The sequence below is a fragment of the Oncorhynchus tshawytscha genome, linkage group LG08, assembly GCF_018296145.1.
Source record: "Oncorhynchus tshawytscha isolate Ot180627B linkage group LG08, Otsh_v2.0, whole genome shotgun sequence".
Taxonomy (NCBI): Eukaryota; Metazoa; Chordata; class Actinopteri; order Salmoniformes; family Salmonidae; genus Oncorhynchus; species Oncorhynchus tshawytscha.
In genome coordinates, this window is record NC_056436.1 from 16,877,522 (window position 1) to 16,893,026 (window position 15,505).

Consider the following 15,505-nt stretch of genomic DNA (forward strand, 5'->3'; position numbering starts at 1 on the left):
TCATACATTTGACTCTATCTTGATAACAGCAGAATATCAGTTTAATTGCACTTGACCATCACTGAGATAAATGAACTTAAAATCCATATCTAACTGGTTATCTATTTATTGGATCATGGGTGGGACACATATTTAGGCATGTACAGTACATACAGAAACATTTGGCAAAGTATGCTGAAGGCGGTCCAAGCAGGTACGGTTTAACCTGCAGGGTTCACCTGCTCCAACAGGTGTGTCATGTCAGGAGGAATCTAACCTGCAGGGTTCACCTGCTCCAACAGGTGTGTCATGTCAGGAGGAATCTAACCTGCAGGGTTCACCTGCTCCAACAGGTGTGTCATGTCAGGGGGAATCTAACCTGCAGGGTTCACCTGCTCCAACAGGTGTGTCATGTCAGGAGGAATCTAACCTGCAGGGTTCACCTGCTCCAACAGGTGTGTCATGTCAGGAGGAATCTAACCTGCAGGGTTCACCTGCTCCAACAAGTGTGTCATGTCAGGAGGAATCTAACCTGCAGGGTTCACCTGCTCCAACAGGTGTCATGTCGGGAGGAATCCAACCTGCAGGGTTCAGGTGCTCCAGGCCCTCAGAGTGCTGTGTTGCTGTGTTTGGAGTTGTACAATTTGGAGATGATTCAGTGACTCATTCATTAAATAAAACCTTGTGTGCTCCTTGGGAAATTGTAATCCTGTCTATCCCTACATCCTGGTCTCTAATGGCACTCTATTCACTGTAAGGGAATAGGGTGCCATTTGTGACAAAACCCTGGTCACCATGACAACCCTGCTGACTCTTAGCCTGGCTTCTCACTCTCTTTCTTTCTATCTTTAAAAAAAATGTTTCTCTCCTCTCTGAATGTCAGTCTATCACATGACATCAAAGGTTCTCATCTCCAGTGACTCTCTCTCACACACTCCCTCCCTCTCTCTCTCTCTCACACTCCCTCTCGCTCACACACTCCCTTTCCCTCTATCTCCACTCCCTCTCTCACACACTCCTTCTCTCTCAAACACTCACTCTCTCTCTCTCCACTCCCTCTCACTCTCACACTCCCTCTCTCATGCACTCCCTCTCTCTCATACTCACACACTGCCTCGCTCTCTCTCTCCACTCCCTCTCTCTCTCTCACACTCCCTCTCTTTCACACACTCCCTCTCTCTCTCACACACCCTCTCTCAAACACTCCCCCTCTCTCTCACATACTGCCTCTCTCCTCTCTCTCTCTCTCTCTCTCTCCACTCCCACTCTCCAATCCCACTCTCTCTCACTCCTTCTCTCTCAAATACTCTCTCTCTCTCTCACTCTCTCTATCTCTCTCACTCTCTCACTCTCTCACACACTCCCTCTCTTTCTCTCCACTCCTCTCTCTCTCCCTCCCTCTCACACACTCCCTCTCTTTCTCACACAATCAATCAAATGTATTTATAAAGCCCTTCTTACATCAGCTGATGTCACAAAATGCTGTACAGAAACCCAGCCTAAAACCCCAAACAACAAGTAATGCAGGTGTAGAAGCACAGTGGCTAGGAAAAACTCCCTAGAAAGGCCGGAACCTAGGAAGACACCTAGAGAGGACCCAGGCTATGAGGTAGTGTCCAGTCATCTTCTCGCTGTACTGGGTGCAGATTATAACAGAACATGGTCAAGATGTTCAAATGTTCATAGACGACCAGCAGGGTCAAATAATAATCATCACAGTGGTTGTCGAGGGTGCAACAGGTCAGCACCTCAGGAGTAAATGTCAGTTTTGCTTTTCATAGTCGATCATTCAGAGTATCTCTACCACTCCTGCTGTCTCTAGAGAGTTGAAAACATCAGGTCTGGGACAGGTAGTACGTCCGGTGAAAAGGTCAGGGTTCCATAACCGCAGGCAGAACAGTTGAAACTGGAGCAGCAGCATGACCAGGTGGACTGCGGACAGCAAGGAGTCACCAGGCCAGGTAGTCCTGAGGCATGGTCCTAGGGCTCAGGTCCTCCAAGAGAAAGAAAGAAAGAAAGAAAGAAAGAAAGAAAGAAAGAAAGAAAGAAAGAAAGAAAGAAAGAAAGAAAGAAAGAAAGAAATAAAGAAAGAAAGAAAGAAAGAAAGAAAGAAAGAAAGAAAGAAAGAAAGAGAAAAAGAAAGAGAAAAAGAAAGAGAAAAAGAGAGAGAAAGAATTAGCGAGAGCATACTTAAATTCACACAGGACACCGGATAAAACAGGAGAAATACTCCAGATTTAACAGACTGACCCTAGCCCCCTGACACAAACTATTGCAGCATAAATACTGGAGGCTGAGACAGGAGAGGTCAGGACACTCTCACACTCCCTCTCTCAAACACTCTCTCTGTCTCTCAAACACTCCCTCTATTTCACACACTCCCTCTCTCTCTCTCCACTCCCTCTTTCTCACACTCTCCCTTTCTCTATTCACACACTCCCTCCCTCTATCTCCACTCAATCCCTCTCTCTCCACTCTCTCCTTCTCTCTCAAACTCCCTCTCTCGCACACTCTCTCCCTCTCTTTACACTCCATCCCTCTCTCTCACTCCCTCTCTCTCACACTCCCTCTCTCTCACACTATCTCCCTCTCTTTACACTCCCTCCCTCTCTCTCACACTCCATCTCTCTCACACACCCTCTCTCTCGCCACTCCCTCTCTATCACACACCCCCTCTCTCTTTCACACACTCCCTTTCTCTCACACTATCTCCCTCTCTTTACACTCCCTCCCTCTCTCTCACACTCCCTCTCTCTCTTACACTCCCTCTCTCACACACACTCCCTTTCTCAAGTCCACACATCACACTCTGCGCTATTAAGCAAGTTAGTCAGGTCTGATATGTCAGTCTTAGCTGTCCCATGACTCATCCAGCTCCCCCACACCCCACTGACCCGCAGGCCCTCCATGCACTGCCCACTCTGCTCACACACACACACACACACACACACACACACACACACACACACACACACACACACACACACACACACACACACACACACACACACACACACACACACACACAGCCAGCTCCACTCATACAGTATATTAATTAACCGCCTTGTACCCAGTGGTGTAAAATACTCAAATAAAAACACTTTAAAGTACTACTTAAGTAGTTTTTGCAGTATCTGTACTTTACTTTACTATTGATATTTTTGAAAACTTTTACTTTTCCAAAAGATAATGATGTACTTTTTACTCCATATACTGTAATATCCTTGACACCCAAAAGTACTCGTTACATTTTGAATGCTTAGCAGGACAGGAAAATGGTCCAATTCACACACTTATCAAGAGAACATTTACGGTCTCTGATCTGGTGGACCCACTAAACACAAATCCTTATTTTGTAAATGATGTCTGAGTGTTGGAGTGTGAGCCTGGCTATGAGTAAATAAAAAAACAAGAACATTTTGGTATCTGTTTTTCTTAATCTAAGGATTTGGAAATTATTTTAACTTTTTTAGCAATTACATTGACTTTTGGAACTTCAGTATATTTAAAACCAAATACTTCTAGAGTTTTACTCAAGTAATGTTTTACTGGGTGACTTTCACTTTTACTTGAGTCATTTTATATTAAGGTATCTTTACTTTTACTCAAGTATGACAGTTTGGTCATTTTCCTCCAACGCATTCACCCCATGTTGTTGCAACAGGACCATAAACAAACAAGGTAGACAACGTTGGCTGTATAACATTTTCTATAACATCTTCCATTGGTGTTGTGGGTGGGAATCGGATATAGCTTGTGTAAGGGAAGAAAAGTGGTTGGAAAATGTTACCATGTGTGTGTCTGTACTTAACAAATTAAATAACTCTGCTGCTAGGTCGTTCCACCAATTTGGTGCCTTTTGAGAAGTGTAACTTGGTCAAAACAAACGTAATTGTAACAGGGTTGACAATAACAGGGTTGACCATGACAGGGTTGACCATAACAGGGTTGACCGTAACAGGGTTGATCGTAACAGGGTTTTCCACAAAACACCAGAAAATTGCCAAAAAGAGTAGAACCAGCTCGCTCACCTGCTTCTTTTACACTGTTTTGACTATTAGATGTTGCTGTTGCTCCTAGTGGCCGGTTTCCACATCATCTCCCAACGTCCACAGATACGGATGGAGTCAAATACTGACTTGTGTCATGGGTGATCAGGCTGGGATTTTAGCACTTTAGCAAGCCTTTATTCATATTAACAATCTGATTTATTGAATTATCAATGTGGTCTATATTAAAGGGCATTTAATTTAATATAACAGGCATTTAAATATTCAATATTGGTGCACAATTTCTACTTAAAATATCGAAAGGACTTAAAAAACGCACTCTTTTCGTGAAATGACCCTGCTATCAGACGGGAGTGAGATCTGTGTTGTTAATCACTGCCAGGTCTGTCGCCATGACAGTAACACTACTTTCTTTTTGTTTTCAGAGGTGGCCCAGGATGAAGGGCACCTTTAAACCAGATTAACAGTTTCCAGTGTATTACATAAGCAAACACAGGGCCTTGATCATGATTAAAATTAAAATTAAAAGATTATCGCTCCCAGCCTGCCTGCCGAATGATGAACCCTAAACAATGAAAGAGAAAGAAGGAGAGGGACGATAGAGAGAGAGAAAGGGACAGGGTGAGAGAAGTAGAGAGAGATGTTTCGGAGAATTCTTCTCTCTCAAGTTTCTTTGTTCTTATAAACGTTTGGGCCACCATTGTAGATTCTTGGTGGCCATGTTTTGTGTGGTTGTGCTGAAGAAATAGTAAAGAGTTTACTTTCCCATTCAAAGTCACAAAGATTTTACGAAGGTTTCTTAAAACTTCTTTGGGATAGAGGGCAGCATTTTCACTTTTGGATGAATAGCGTGCCCAGAGTGAACTGCCTCCTACTCAGTCCCAGATGCTAATATATGCAGATCATTATTATTATTGGATAGAAAACACTCTGAAGTTTCTAAAACTGTTTGAATGATGTCTGTGAGTATAACGGAACTCATATGGCAGGCAAAAACCTGAGAAAAAAATTCAAACAGGAACTGGGAAATCTGAGGTTTGTAGTCGTTGAACTCAGCCCCTATCGAATTCACAGTGGGATATGGGTTATGTTGCACTTCCTAAGGCTTCCACTAGATGTCAACCGTCTTTAGAACGTTGTTTCAGCTTCTACTGTGGAGTGGGACCGGATGAGAGCTCAGTGGTCTGGCAGAGAGCCATGCACTGGTCACGTGCATTTCACATGAGAGCGACCTGCGTTCCATTGCTTTTCTACAGACAATGGAATTCTCCGGTTGGAACGTTATTGAACATTTATGATAAAAACATCCTAAAGATTGAATCTATACTTAGTGTGACAAGTTTCTTCGACCTGGAATATAACTTTTTGAACTTTTCGTCCGACTGGACCTGAACACGCTTTTGGATTTGTTTACCAAATGCCCTAACAAAGAAGCTATTTGGACATAAATGGACATAAATGATGGACATTATTGAACAAAACAAACATTTATTGTGGAACTGCTATTCCTGGGAGTGCATTCTGATGAAGATCATCACAGATAAGTGAATATTTATAATGCTATTTCTGACTAATGTTGACTGCGCAACATGGTGGATATTTATTTTCGCTGGTTTGGGCTCTGAGCGCCGTACTCAGATTTGCTTTTTCCGTAAAGTTATTTTGAAATCTGACACAGCGGTTGCATTAAGGAGAAGTGTATCTAATATTCCATGCATAACACTTGAATTTTCATCAACATTTATAATGAGTAGTTCTGTGAATTCATGTGGCTCCCTGCACAATCACCGCATGTTTTAGAACTACTGAACGTAACATGCCAATGTAAAATGAGATTTTTTGATATAAATGTGCACTTTATTGAACCAAACATACATGTATTGTGTAACATGAAGTCCTATGAGTGTCATCTGATGAAGATCATCAAAGATTACTGATTCATTTTATCTCTATTTGTGCTTTTTGTGACTCCTCTCTTTGGCTGTAAAAATGGCTGGGTTTTTCTGTGGCTTGGTGGTGACCTAACATAATCGTTTGTGGAGCTTTCGTGGTAAAGCATTTTTTAAATCAGACGCTGTGGCTGAATTAACCAGAATTGTATCTTTAAAATGGTGCCTAATACTTGTATGTTTGAGAAATTTGATTTATGAGATTTCTGTTGATTTGTATTTGGCGCCCTGCAATTTCATTGGCTGTTGGGGAGGGGTTCCGCTAGCTAGGTTTAACTTATCACAGACACATTCTGTACACAATTCCTTGGTCCTTCCTGCAAATGGTATGTTTAACTTGTGTACTGAATTTTCAGCCTTTACACGTGTACATACAATTAAAACCCAAACCATACATAAGAGAGCAATTTTATGCACCATAATGTCTGAACCATATTGCATGCTAATTCACAGCAGTCTCTTTCCTCCGGCCTTTCTGTCCATACTAAGACTGAACCCTTAATAACACACGCGACTCCCCGTGCTCTCTCCTCTGATGCTGTCTAGCTCCAGCATTAAGCCTCCCCACCATCCTCCCTAAGCCCAACCCCTGCCTGGCATTCCCCCACTCGCACCCAACCAACCTGGACTGCTCCAGCAGACACTGCCCCCTCCCTCCATCCCTCCCTCCATCATCCACGTTAATGTTTACCCCCTAAGGCCCCCTCGTTGTGAAAAAAGGGGATAATTGGCTATCATTGTCTCCCCCAGTCCTGGTGCTGTTTGGAGCCTCAATGGTGGAGGAAGTGGCCAGATGCCCGGTGATCGCACTTAAAGCCCACTAATTAGACTGAACCTGAGGACAAGAGCACCACACAAAACCGGTAAGAGGGCAATTAGTGCTAAATCCCCCATCCTCATCCCCTGTCCCCCGTCCCTGTCCCCCTGTCCCTGTCCTCCTGTCCCCCTGTCCCCCCATCCCGTCCCCCTGTCCCTGTCCTCCTGTCCCCCTGTCCCTGTCCCCCTGTCCCCCGTCCCCGTCCCCCGTCCCCCCGTCCCCCATCCTTGTCCCCCTGTCCCTGTCCTCCTGTCCCCGTCCCTGTCCCCCTGTCCCCCGTCCCCCGTCCCCCCATCCTCGTCCCCCTGTCCCTGTCCTCCCCCCCGTCCCTGTCCCCCTGTCCCCGTCCCCCCGTCCCCATCCTCGTCCCCCTGTCCCTGTCCTCCTGTCCCCCGTCCCTGTCCTCCTGTCCCCCGTCCCTGTCCCCCTGTCCCCCCGTCCCCCCCCGTCCCTGTCCCCCGTCCCCGTCCCCCTGTCCCTGTCCTCCTGTCCCCCCCTGTCCCCTGTCCCCCCGTCCCCGTCCCCCGTCCCTGTGAACCCCGTCCCCTGTCCCGTCCCCCCGTCCCTGTCCCCCGTCCCGTCCCTGAACCCCGTCCCCGTCCCGTTCCTGTCCCCCGTCCCTGTACCTTGTAAAATCATTACAAGTCATCAATGTCCCATTCCTTCGCAACATACTGTATATACCACATCTCTATCACTTCCTAAATACCCCTGTATTCTATATAGATATGATGAATGTGTTAAACATGGATATTCACATGTTTTAAGAAAGACCTGTGTACCCTTAGTGTATAGTTGAACACAAACAACACGCTAACAGAAAGATATGTGTTGTCATGAAGAGATTACCGATTTGCACCTTACGAATGCAGGAGTCCATTAAGTATTATAATGACTGTAGAACGAAGGCGGGATACTCCTGGGGAAATAATTGCTATATCCGTGAATTAATTCAAGCCCTCTATAAGGTGTATTTACTTCACGATTTTGACAATGAAGCCTTTTATATACAGTTGAAGTCGGAAGTTTACATACACAGGTTGGAGTCATTAAAACTTGTTTTTTAACCACTCCACAGCTGTTTTGTTAACAAACTATAGTTTTGGCAAGTTGGTTAGGACATCTACTTTGTGCATGACACAAGTCATTTTTCCAACAATTGTTTACAGACAGATTATTTCATTTATAATTCACTGTATCACAATTCCAGTGGGTCAGAATTTTACATACACTAAGTTGCCTGTGCCTTTAAACAGCTTGGAAAATTCCAGAAAACAATGTCATGGCTTTAGAAGCATCATTTGAGTCAATTGGAGGTGTATCTGTGGATGTATTTCAAGGCCTACCTTCAAACTCAGTGCCTCTTTGCTTGACAGCATTAGAAAATCAAAAGAAATCAGCCAAAAACTCTGAAAAAAAATTGTAGACCTCCACAAGTTCATCCTTGGGAGCAATTTCCAAACGCCTGAAGGCACCACGTTCATGGGACCGCGCAGCCGTCATACCGCTCAGGAAGGAGACACGTTCTGTCTCCTGGAGATGAACGTACTTTGGTGCGAAAAGTGCAAATCAATCCCAGAACAACAGCAAAGGACCTTGTGAGGATGCTTGAGGAAACAGGTACAAAGTATCTATATCCACAGTAAAACGAGTCCTATATCAACATAACCTGAAAGGCTGCCCAGCAAGGAAGAAGCCACTGCTCCAAAACCGCCATAAAAAAGCCAGACCACGGTTTGCAAATGAACATCGGGACAAAGATCGTACATTTTGGAGAAATGTCCTCTGGTCTGATGAAACAAAAATAGAACTGTTTGGCCATAATGACCATTGTTATGTTTGGAGGAAAAAGGGGGAGGCTTGCAAGCCAAAGAACAACATCCCAATCGTGAAGCACAGGGGTGGCAGCGCCATGTTGTGGGGGTGCTTTGCTGCAGGAGGGACTGGTGCACTTCACAAAATAGATGGCGTCATGAGGGGGGGAAATTATGTGGATATATTGAAGCAACATCTCAAGACATCAGTCAGGAAGTTAAAGCTTGTCACAAATTAGTAATTTAAATGGACAATGACCCCAAGCATACATCCAAAGTTATTGCAAAATGGCAACAAAGTCAAGGTATTGGAGTGGCCATTACAAAGCCCTGACCTCAATCCCATGGAAAATGTGTTGGCAGAACTGAAAAAGCGTGTGAGAGCAAGGAGGAATAAAAACATGACTCCGTTACACCAGCTCTGTCTGGAGGAATGGGCCAAAATTCAACCAACTTATTGTGGGAAGCTTGTGGAAGGCTACCCGAAATGTTTAACCTAAGTTAAACAATTTGACGGCAATGCTACCAAATAATAATTGAATGTATGTAAACTTCTGACCAACTGGGAACGTGATGAAAGAAATAAAAGCTGAAATAAATCATTCTCTCTTCTATTATTCTGACCTTTCACATTCTTAAAATAAAGTGGTGATCCTAACTGACCTAAGACAGGGAATTTTTACTCGGATCAAATGTCAGGAATTGTGAAAAACTGAGTTTAAATGTATTTGCTAAGGTGTATGTAAACTTCCGACTTCAACTGTACTTCCCCAGAGTCAGATGAACTCGTGAGTACCATTTTTATGTCTCTGTGTGCAGTTGGAAGGAAGTTGCTAGCTAGCATTAGCGCAATTCCTAACTAGTGTTAGCACAATGACTGGAATTATGTGGTAACTGCCAGCATGTTAGTAGAAACCATAGACTTCCATTCGGTGCACTAAAGCTAGTTAGCATTGGCTCGTGAAACTACCTCTATCTTCCTTCATACTGGATACAGAGACATTCAAATGGTATCCAGGAGTTCATCTGACTCTGGGGAAGAAGATAAAGTATCTCTTTAAGCAATTTTAAAGCCATATCAGATATCAATGATATTCAAATAACCTAACACTCGTTGTCTCTTTTTAAATGTTTTTCTTTTCTTTTTTCACAACCACAGGAAGAGACAGAATAGTGACATTATTTACATCCAAGCTTATTGAAATGCATTTGAGATGAATCTGTAGGACCGGAGAGCATTCGCCGTTAAAATGGAGACCTTGTAGCATGGCAATGACGAAACAAGCGTCCTAACATGTATTTACATTATTCATGAGGCTATTATCGACTACTGCTTCTCTATGGTGTGTTAACATGTATTAAGAGCAATTTTGGGAGATGCTGGTGCATAGTGAATGGGTTTACATTACCCAGCCAGCTAATAGGGTTGAGTGAGCGAATTGCAGGAACAAATTTCATGCAGTTCATACCCTTGTAACTATAATGTCATTCTATGGAGGCACAAGACTTTAAAATCCTTACGCATTTAGGACGATTTTGTATACATCTTATTAATAATTTCATTGGGTTTTAAAAGAAGCAAATGAACTGTGCTTGAACTAGCAACTATAAAGTTGAGCGACACTACAATTTCACACGTCAATGATTAGGAACAGAGATTTAACAAACCAGTGAATAAGAAAAGTAAGAAGTGCTGATGTGACTTAGCGTTGTATGTTGTGTAGCGTTAAACAGGAAGTTTCAACAACATCTTAGCAGTTCCAAATCCTTCATGTTAGATTTCACACCAAAACTCACATTCTCTATCGAACGGAAAACAGTTGTAGATGAGAACTACAGTGTCTCATTGTACTGTTACCTCTTTAATGAACAACTCATGTTTAGCTTTGTTTCCCTCTTCAACTTCTCTGTGTCTCAGTTGGCACCCTATCCCCTACATAGTGCATTACTTTTGACCAGTGCCATACTAATGTACTATATAGCGAATAGGATGTCATTTGGGATGCAGCTTGTGTTTAGCTTTGTTTCTCTCTTCAAGTCTCTGTCCTTTTCTACCTGACATTTCTTAGCAAGTCAATCAACACCTCAGGACGACGGCGTCACGGCAACAGCTTATGTGCCAGAAAACAACGGCCTCTGTGGTGACTTTAACAGCTTTATCGACTCTGCAGCTATCAGAGACTGTTGAGATCTTCTGTGGTGCCTGTCACAAGACCTGCAAACAACCACATCTGTATGACGCAGGTGAGTTCCCGACAAAGAACCTGCAAACATCCACATGCAGGTGATTTTATGACGTGACATGCCTGGTAACAGTCAGCTCAGAGCAGTCATCTGGAATTGAAGTCATTATAATAGCTATTGTTATCATATCATCGTATTGTTTATACTATACATTTTTTTAGGATAAAAATACCAACCAACAGACAGTACACAGCTACGCATTTATCTCCACAACCGTTCACACCCACAGGACATGCTTACTCTAGTGCATATATCAAAGTAGTGATGTGAAACTGTCAAGTGTTGTGCTCCATATGTTAATATTGTCTGATTTGTCAGCTGAGCGATGCAGTCGAGAGATGTTCCAGTTGAGCTGTGTCCATGAATGAGGAAATCCATTGCTGATGTGTGAGGAGTGTGTGGGGCTTGCCATCATAAGGCTACCATTCTCTTGGCTGCTGTTAGGAAAATAAATCCTTCTCTGCCTGTATGTCGTGGCTGTCATCCCCACCCCCCTCCAAAAAGGCACTCAGTCGGGGTCTCAACTTACTGTAGAGAGTTAGAAAAGTAGAATACAAGGTGCAACTTCGAAATGGGGTTTCAGCAGTTTCTCTCTCGTTGCGTCAGTTACTGATAGTTCCTCAATTAACCCATGTCATCAAAAACAAGTGTACTCTTAAAAAAAGGTTCCAAAAGAGTTATCCGGCTGTCCCCACATCTAAGAAGAACCCTCTGTAGAAGAGGTTCTACATGGAACCCAAAACGGTTCTACCTGGAACCAAAATGGTTCTACCTGCAAAAGGGTTATTCAAAGGGTTTTGCTATGGGGACCCCTTAAAGTTCTAGATAGCAATTTGTTTTCTAAGAATGTGGCCAGCTATCTAAAACTTGAAGTAATCATGGTCAAACTACCGACTGCAGGGCCCCCAATGATTTTGTTAGTCACTCTCACTCAGATATCATATTAAAAACTGCCAACATTTCTTTCCACCCTATGACAAAATGTTTAGAAATGCAGGAAATTAGCTGTAAACTGCACATTTTTCTCTCCTCCCCATGGCAAAATGTGTAAAATTGCAGTAAATTAACTCTAAAACCTCCCAAAAAATGTTCCACTGTCAAGAAGCTAAAATGTTTTGCTCGCACGTGGTGGTGGGGGTTTGGGTTACCAACAAAAAATGAAAAATGCCAGGGCTGGCTCTGAATGTGTAGGTATGGATGTGGGTACGCAGACCCGAGAGCCACTTTGGCTCCTCATGATGAGTTCATTGCATGTGTTAACTTCATGCAAGAAATAGGCAGCCATGATGATACCCACAGACAAACAAACAGGCAGAAAGGGAGAAGTGCCTCTACAAGCTCCTAGAGTTATAGACTGATGATCTGTCATAGTGTGAACACAACTACATGATCAAATCAAATGTTATTTTGTCACATGCGCCGAATACAACATTTCACCTTTCAGTGAAATGCCTACTTACAAGTCCTTAACCAACAATGCAGTTGTAAGAAAAATAAGTGTTAAGTAAAACATTTAAATAACAATTGTTAAAGAGCAGCAGTAAAATAACAGTAGCGAGACTATATACAGGGGGTAGATGTACAGAGTCAATATGGAGGCTACATACAAGGGGTATCGGTACAGAGTCAATGTGGAGACTATATACAGGGGGTACCTGTACAAATCAAATCAAATGTATTTATATAGCCCTTTGTACATCAGCTGATATCTCAAAGTGCTGTACAGAAACCCAGCCTAAAACCCCAAACAGCAAGCAATGCAGGTGTTGAAGCGCGTTGGCTAGGAAAAACTCCCTAGAAAGGCCAAAACCTAGGAAGAAACCTAGAGAGGAACCAGGCTATGAGGGGTGGCCAGTCCTCTTCTGGCTGTGCCGGGTGGAGATAATAACAGAACATGGCCAAGATGTTCAAATGTTCATAAATGACCAGCATGGTCAAATAATAGGTCTGGGACAGGTATCACGTCCGGTGAACAGGTCAGGATTCCATAGCCGCAGGCAGAACAGTTGAAGCTGGAGCAGCAGCACGGCCAGGTGGACTGCGGACAGCAAGGAGTCATCATGCCAGGTAGTCCTGAGCCATGGTCCTGGGGCTCAGGTCCTCCGAGAGAGAGAAAGAAAGAGGGAAAGAGAGAATTAGAGAGAGCATACTTAAATTCACACCGGATAAGACAGGAGAAGTACTCCAGATATAACAAACTGACCCTAGCCCCCGACACATAAACTACTGCAGCATAACTGCAGACTATAGACAGGGGGTACCTGTACAGAGTCAATGTGCGGTGCACATGTTAGTCGAGGTAAATGAGGTACCTTGACTAACCTGTGCCCCCGCACAAACAAACAGGCATGTACTGTAGGTAGTGTTAAAGTGACTATGCATAGATAATAACCAGAGAGTAGCAGCAGTGTAAAAGAGGGGGTGGGGAGGGGGGGACAATGCAAATAGTCTGGATGGCCATTTGATTAGCTGTTCAGGAGTCTTATGGCTTGGGGGTAGAAGCTGTTAAGAAGCCTTTTGGACCTGGACTTGGCGCTCCGGTACCGCTTGCCATGCAGTAGCAGAGAGAACAGTCTATGACTAGGGTGGCTGGAGTCAATTTTTAGGGCCTTCCTCTGACATCACCTGGAATATAGGTCCTGGATGGCAGGAAGCTTGGCCCCAGTGATGTACTGGGCCATACGCACTACCCTCTGTAGTGCTTTGAGGATCTGAGGACCCATGGCAAATATTTTCAGTCTCCTGAGGGGGAATAGGCTTTATTGTGCCCTCTTCACGATTGTCTTGATGTGCTTGGACCATGTTAGTTTGTTGGTAATGTGGGCACCAAGGAACTTGAAACTCTCCACCTGCTCCACTACAGCCCCGTCGATGAGAATGGGGGCATGCTCAGCCCTCCTTTTCCTGTAGTCCACGATCATCTCCTTTGTCTTGATCACGTTGAGGGAGAGGTTGTTATTCTGGCACCACACGGCCAGGTCTCTGGTGATCAGGCCTACCACTGTTGTGTTGTCGGCAAACTTAATGATGGTGTTGGAGTCGTGCCTGGCCATGCAGTCATGGGTGAACAGGGACTACAGGAGGGGGCTGAGCACACACCCCTGTGTAGTCTTAGGGCAAAAAACAAAACGTACACCCCTTGAGGTCTAGAGGACCAAGTTTGGGAAACGCTGGTCCAGAAAATGTGTTTCAGGTGTTCATTTCATGCAGGTGAGAGGCAGCCATGATGATATGTTTTTTTAAATAAGTTTGTAGAGCGGAGATTGATTCATTTCAGTTTGACCTTTTATGCTTACCTTTAAAAAAAATATACAGTTTTTAACTGTGTATGTTGCTGGTTATTATTACGGTATAATAACTGTATTATCAGTTTAAAATATAATGTTATATTTCAAAGCATACAGTATGTAGAGCAGCAGTAGTAACTAAAAATATTAGGAAATTAATTAAAGAGTAGCAGAGAAAGAGCACAAAATATTTGTTTAATTGAATATATCCACATTGACAGTCACACTGGTATTCAGTACAGTATGAATGGCCATGACCCAGTGTCCCCCTTAGCCTTGTAAATTTTCCCATTTGTAAGTTAATATTTGTCCTTATCCTTAGCATTTACACCTGTTCATCAACAACATTTCTGGGGGCCTGCCCCCGGGTCCCTTTTTCTTATCTTGGTCCCCCCCAATGTCAGAGTTGCTCCTACGCCCCTAACCTCTGGGCACTTCCAGACCATTTGGTGATCTGGGTTTCTTAATGAAAATGTTATATTGGACCAGACATTTATGTTATGTTATGTTCATGTTATATTGGACCAGACATCCATTTAATATCTAATGCTGGTATATGTTTGCTCCATGTGGAATAGATTGGTAATTGGTGCTATGTTGCTTTGAGTAGGAATATACTGTATAACATTTGGAGACTTCCCTTACCGTCATTATTTTTTAAACAGGATGAGATACTACACACATACAAAAAAGCTGCAATCTAGAACATAAGAGGGTTCTTCTGCTGTCCCCATAGGAGAACTTCGTTGAAGAACCCTTTTTGGTTCCGGGTAGAACACTTTTGGTTACAGGTAGAATCCTTTTAGGTTCCATGTAGATTCAGATGTAGATTCCATGTAGATTCTACCTTGAACCAAAGAGGGTTCTCCTACGGGAACAGCCGAAAACCCTTTTGGAACCCTTTTTTCTAAAAGTGTCGATTTAAAACCCAGGGTACTTCGTAAGCCTGGAGAGCCAAACAAAACAGCAAATAAAAGAGAAGTGAATAATCAGACAAATCGTATTGCTTTTTCCATGTCTTGGAACGCACATAGGCTACAACTGTCCAGTAGCAGTGTGTGGATAAAATCACAGAGGAAGCCTGAACTTCTGTGTTGTGATAATTGCGTTGTTTGCTCTATAACCTTCTAGTTAATATGCCTTGACACCCTGTGATATATAGGCCTGTAGGTCGAGACAATAAAAAGACACAGTGGCAGAATAAATTCAATCACGCCTTTGTTTCGTCACAAAACTGGAGAGCAACATCTGTCCGGTGGAGTCCAAGAAGCATATAGCATGTAACAAACAGTCACATGACCTACAGCATGGTCACATGACCTACAGCATGGTCAATCAAGTTAATGGTTCCAACATTTTCAGACTACTAAAGAACTATTGATTTAGAACCATGGAGAGTTACCGC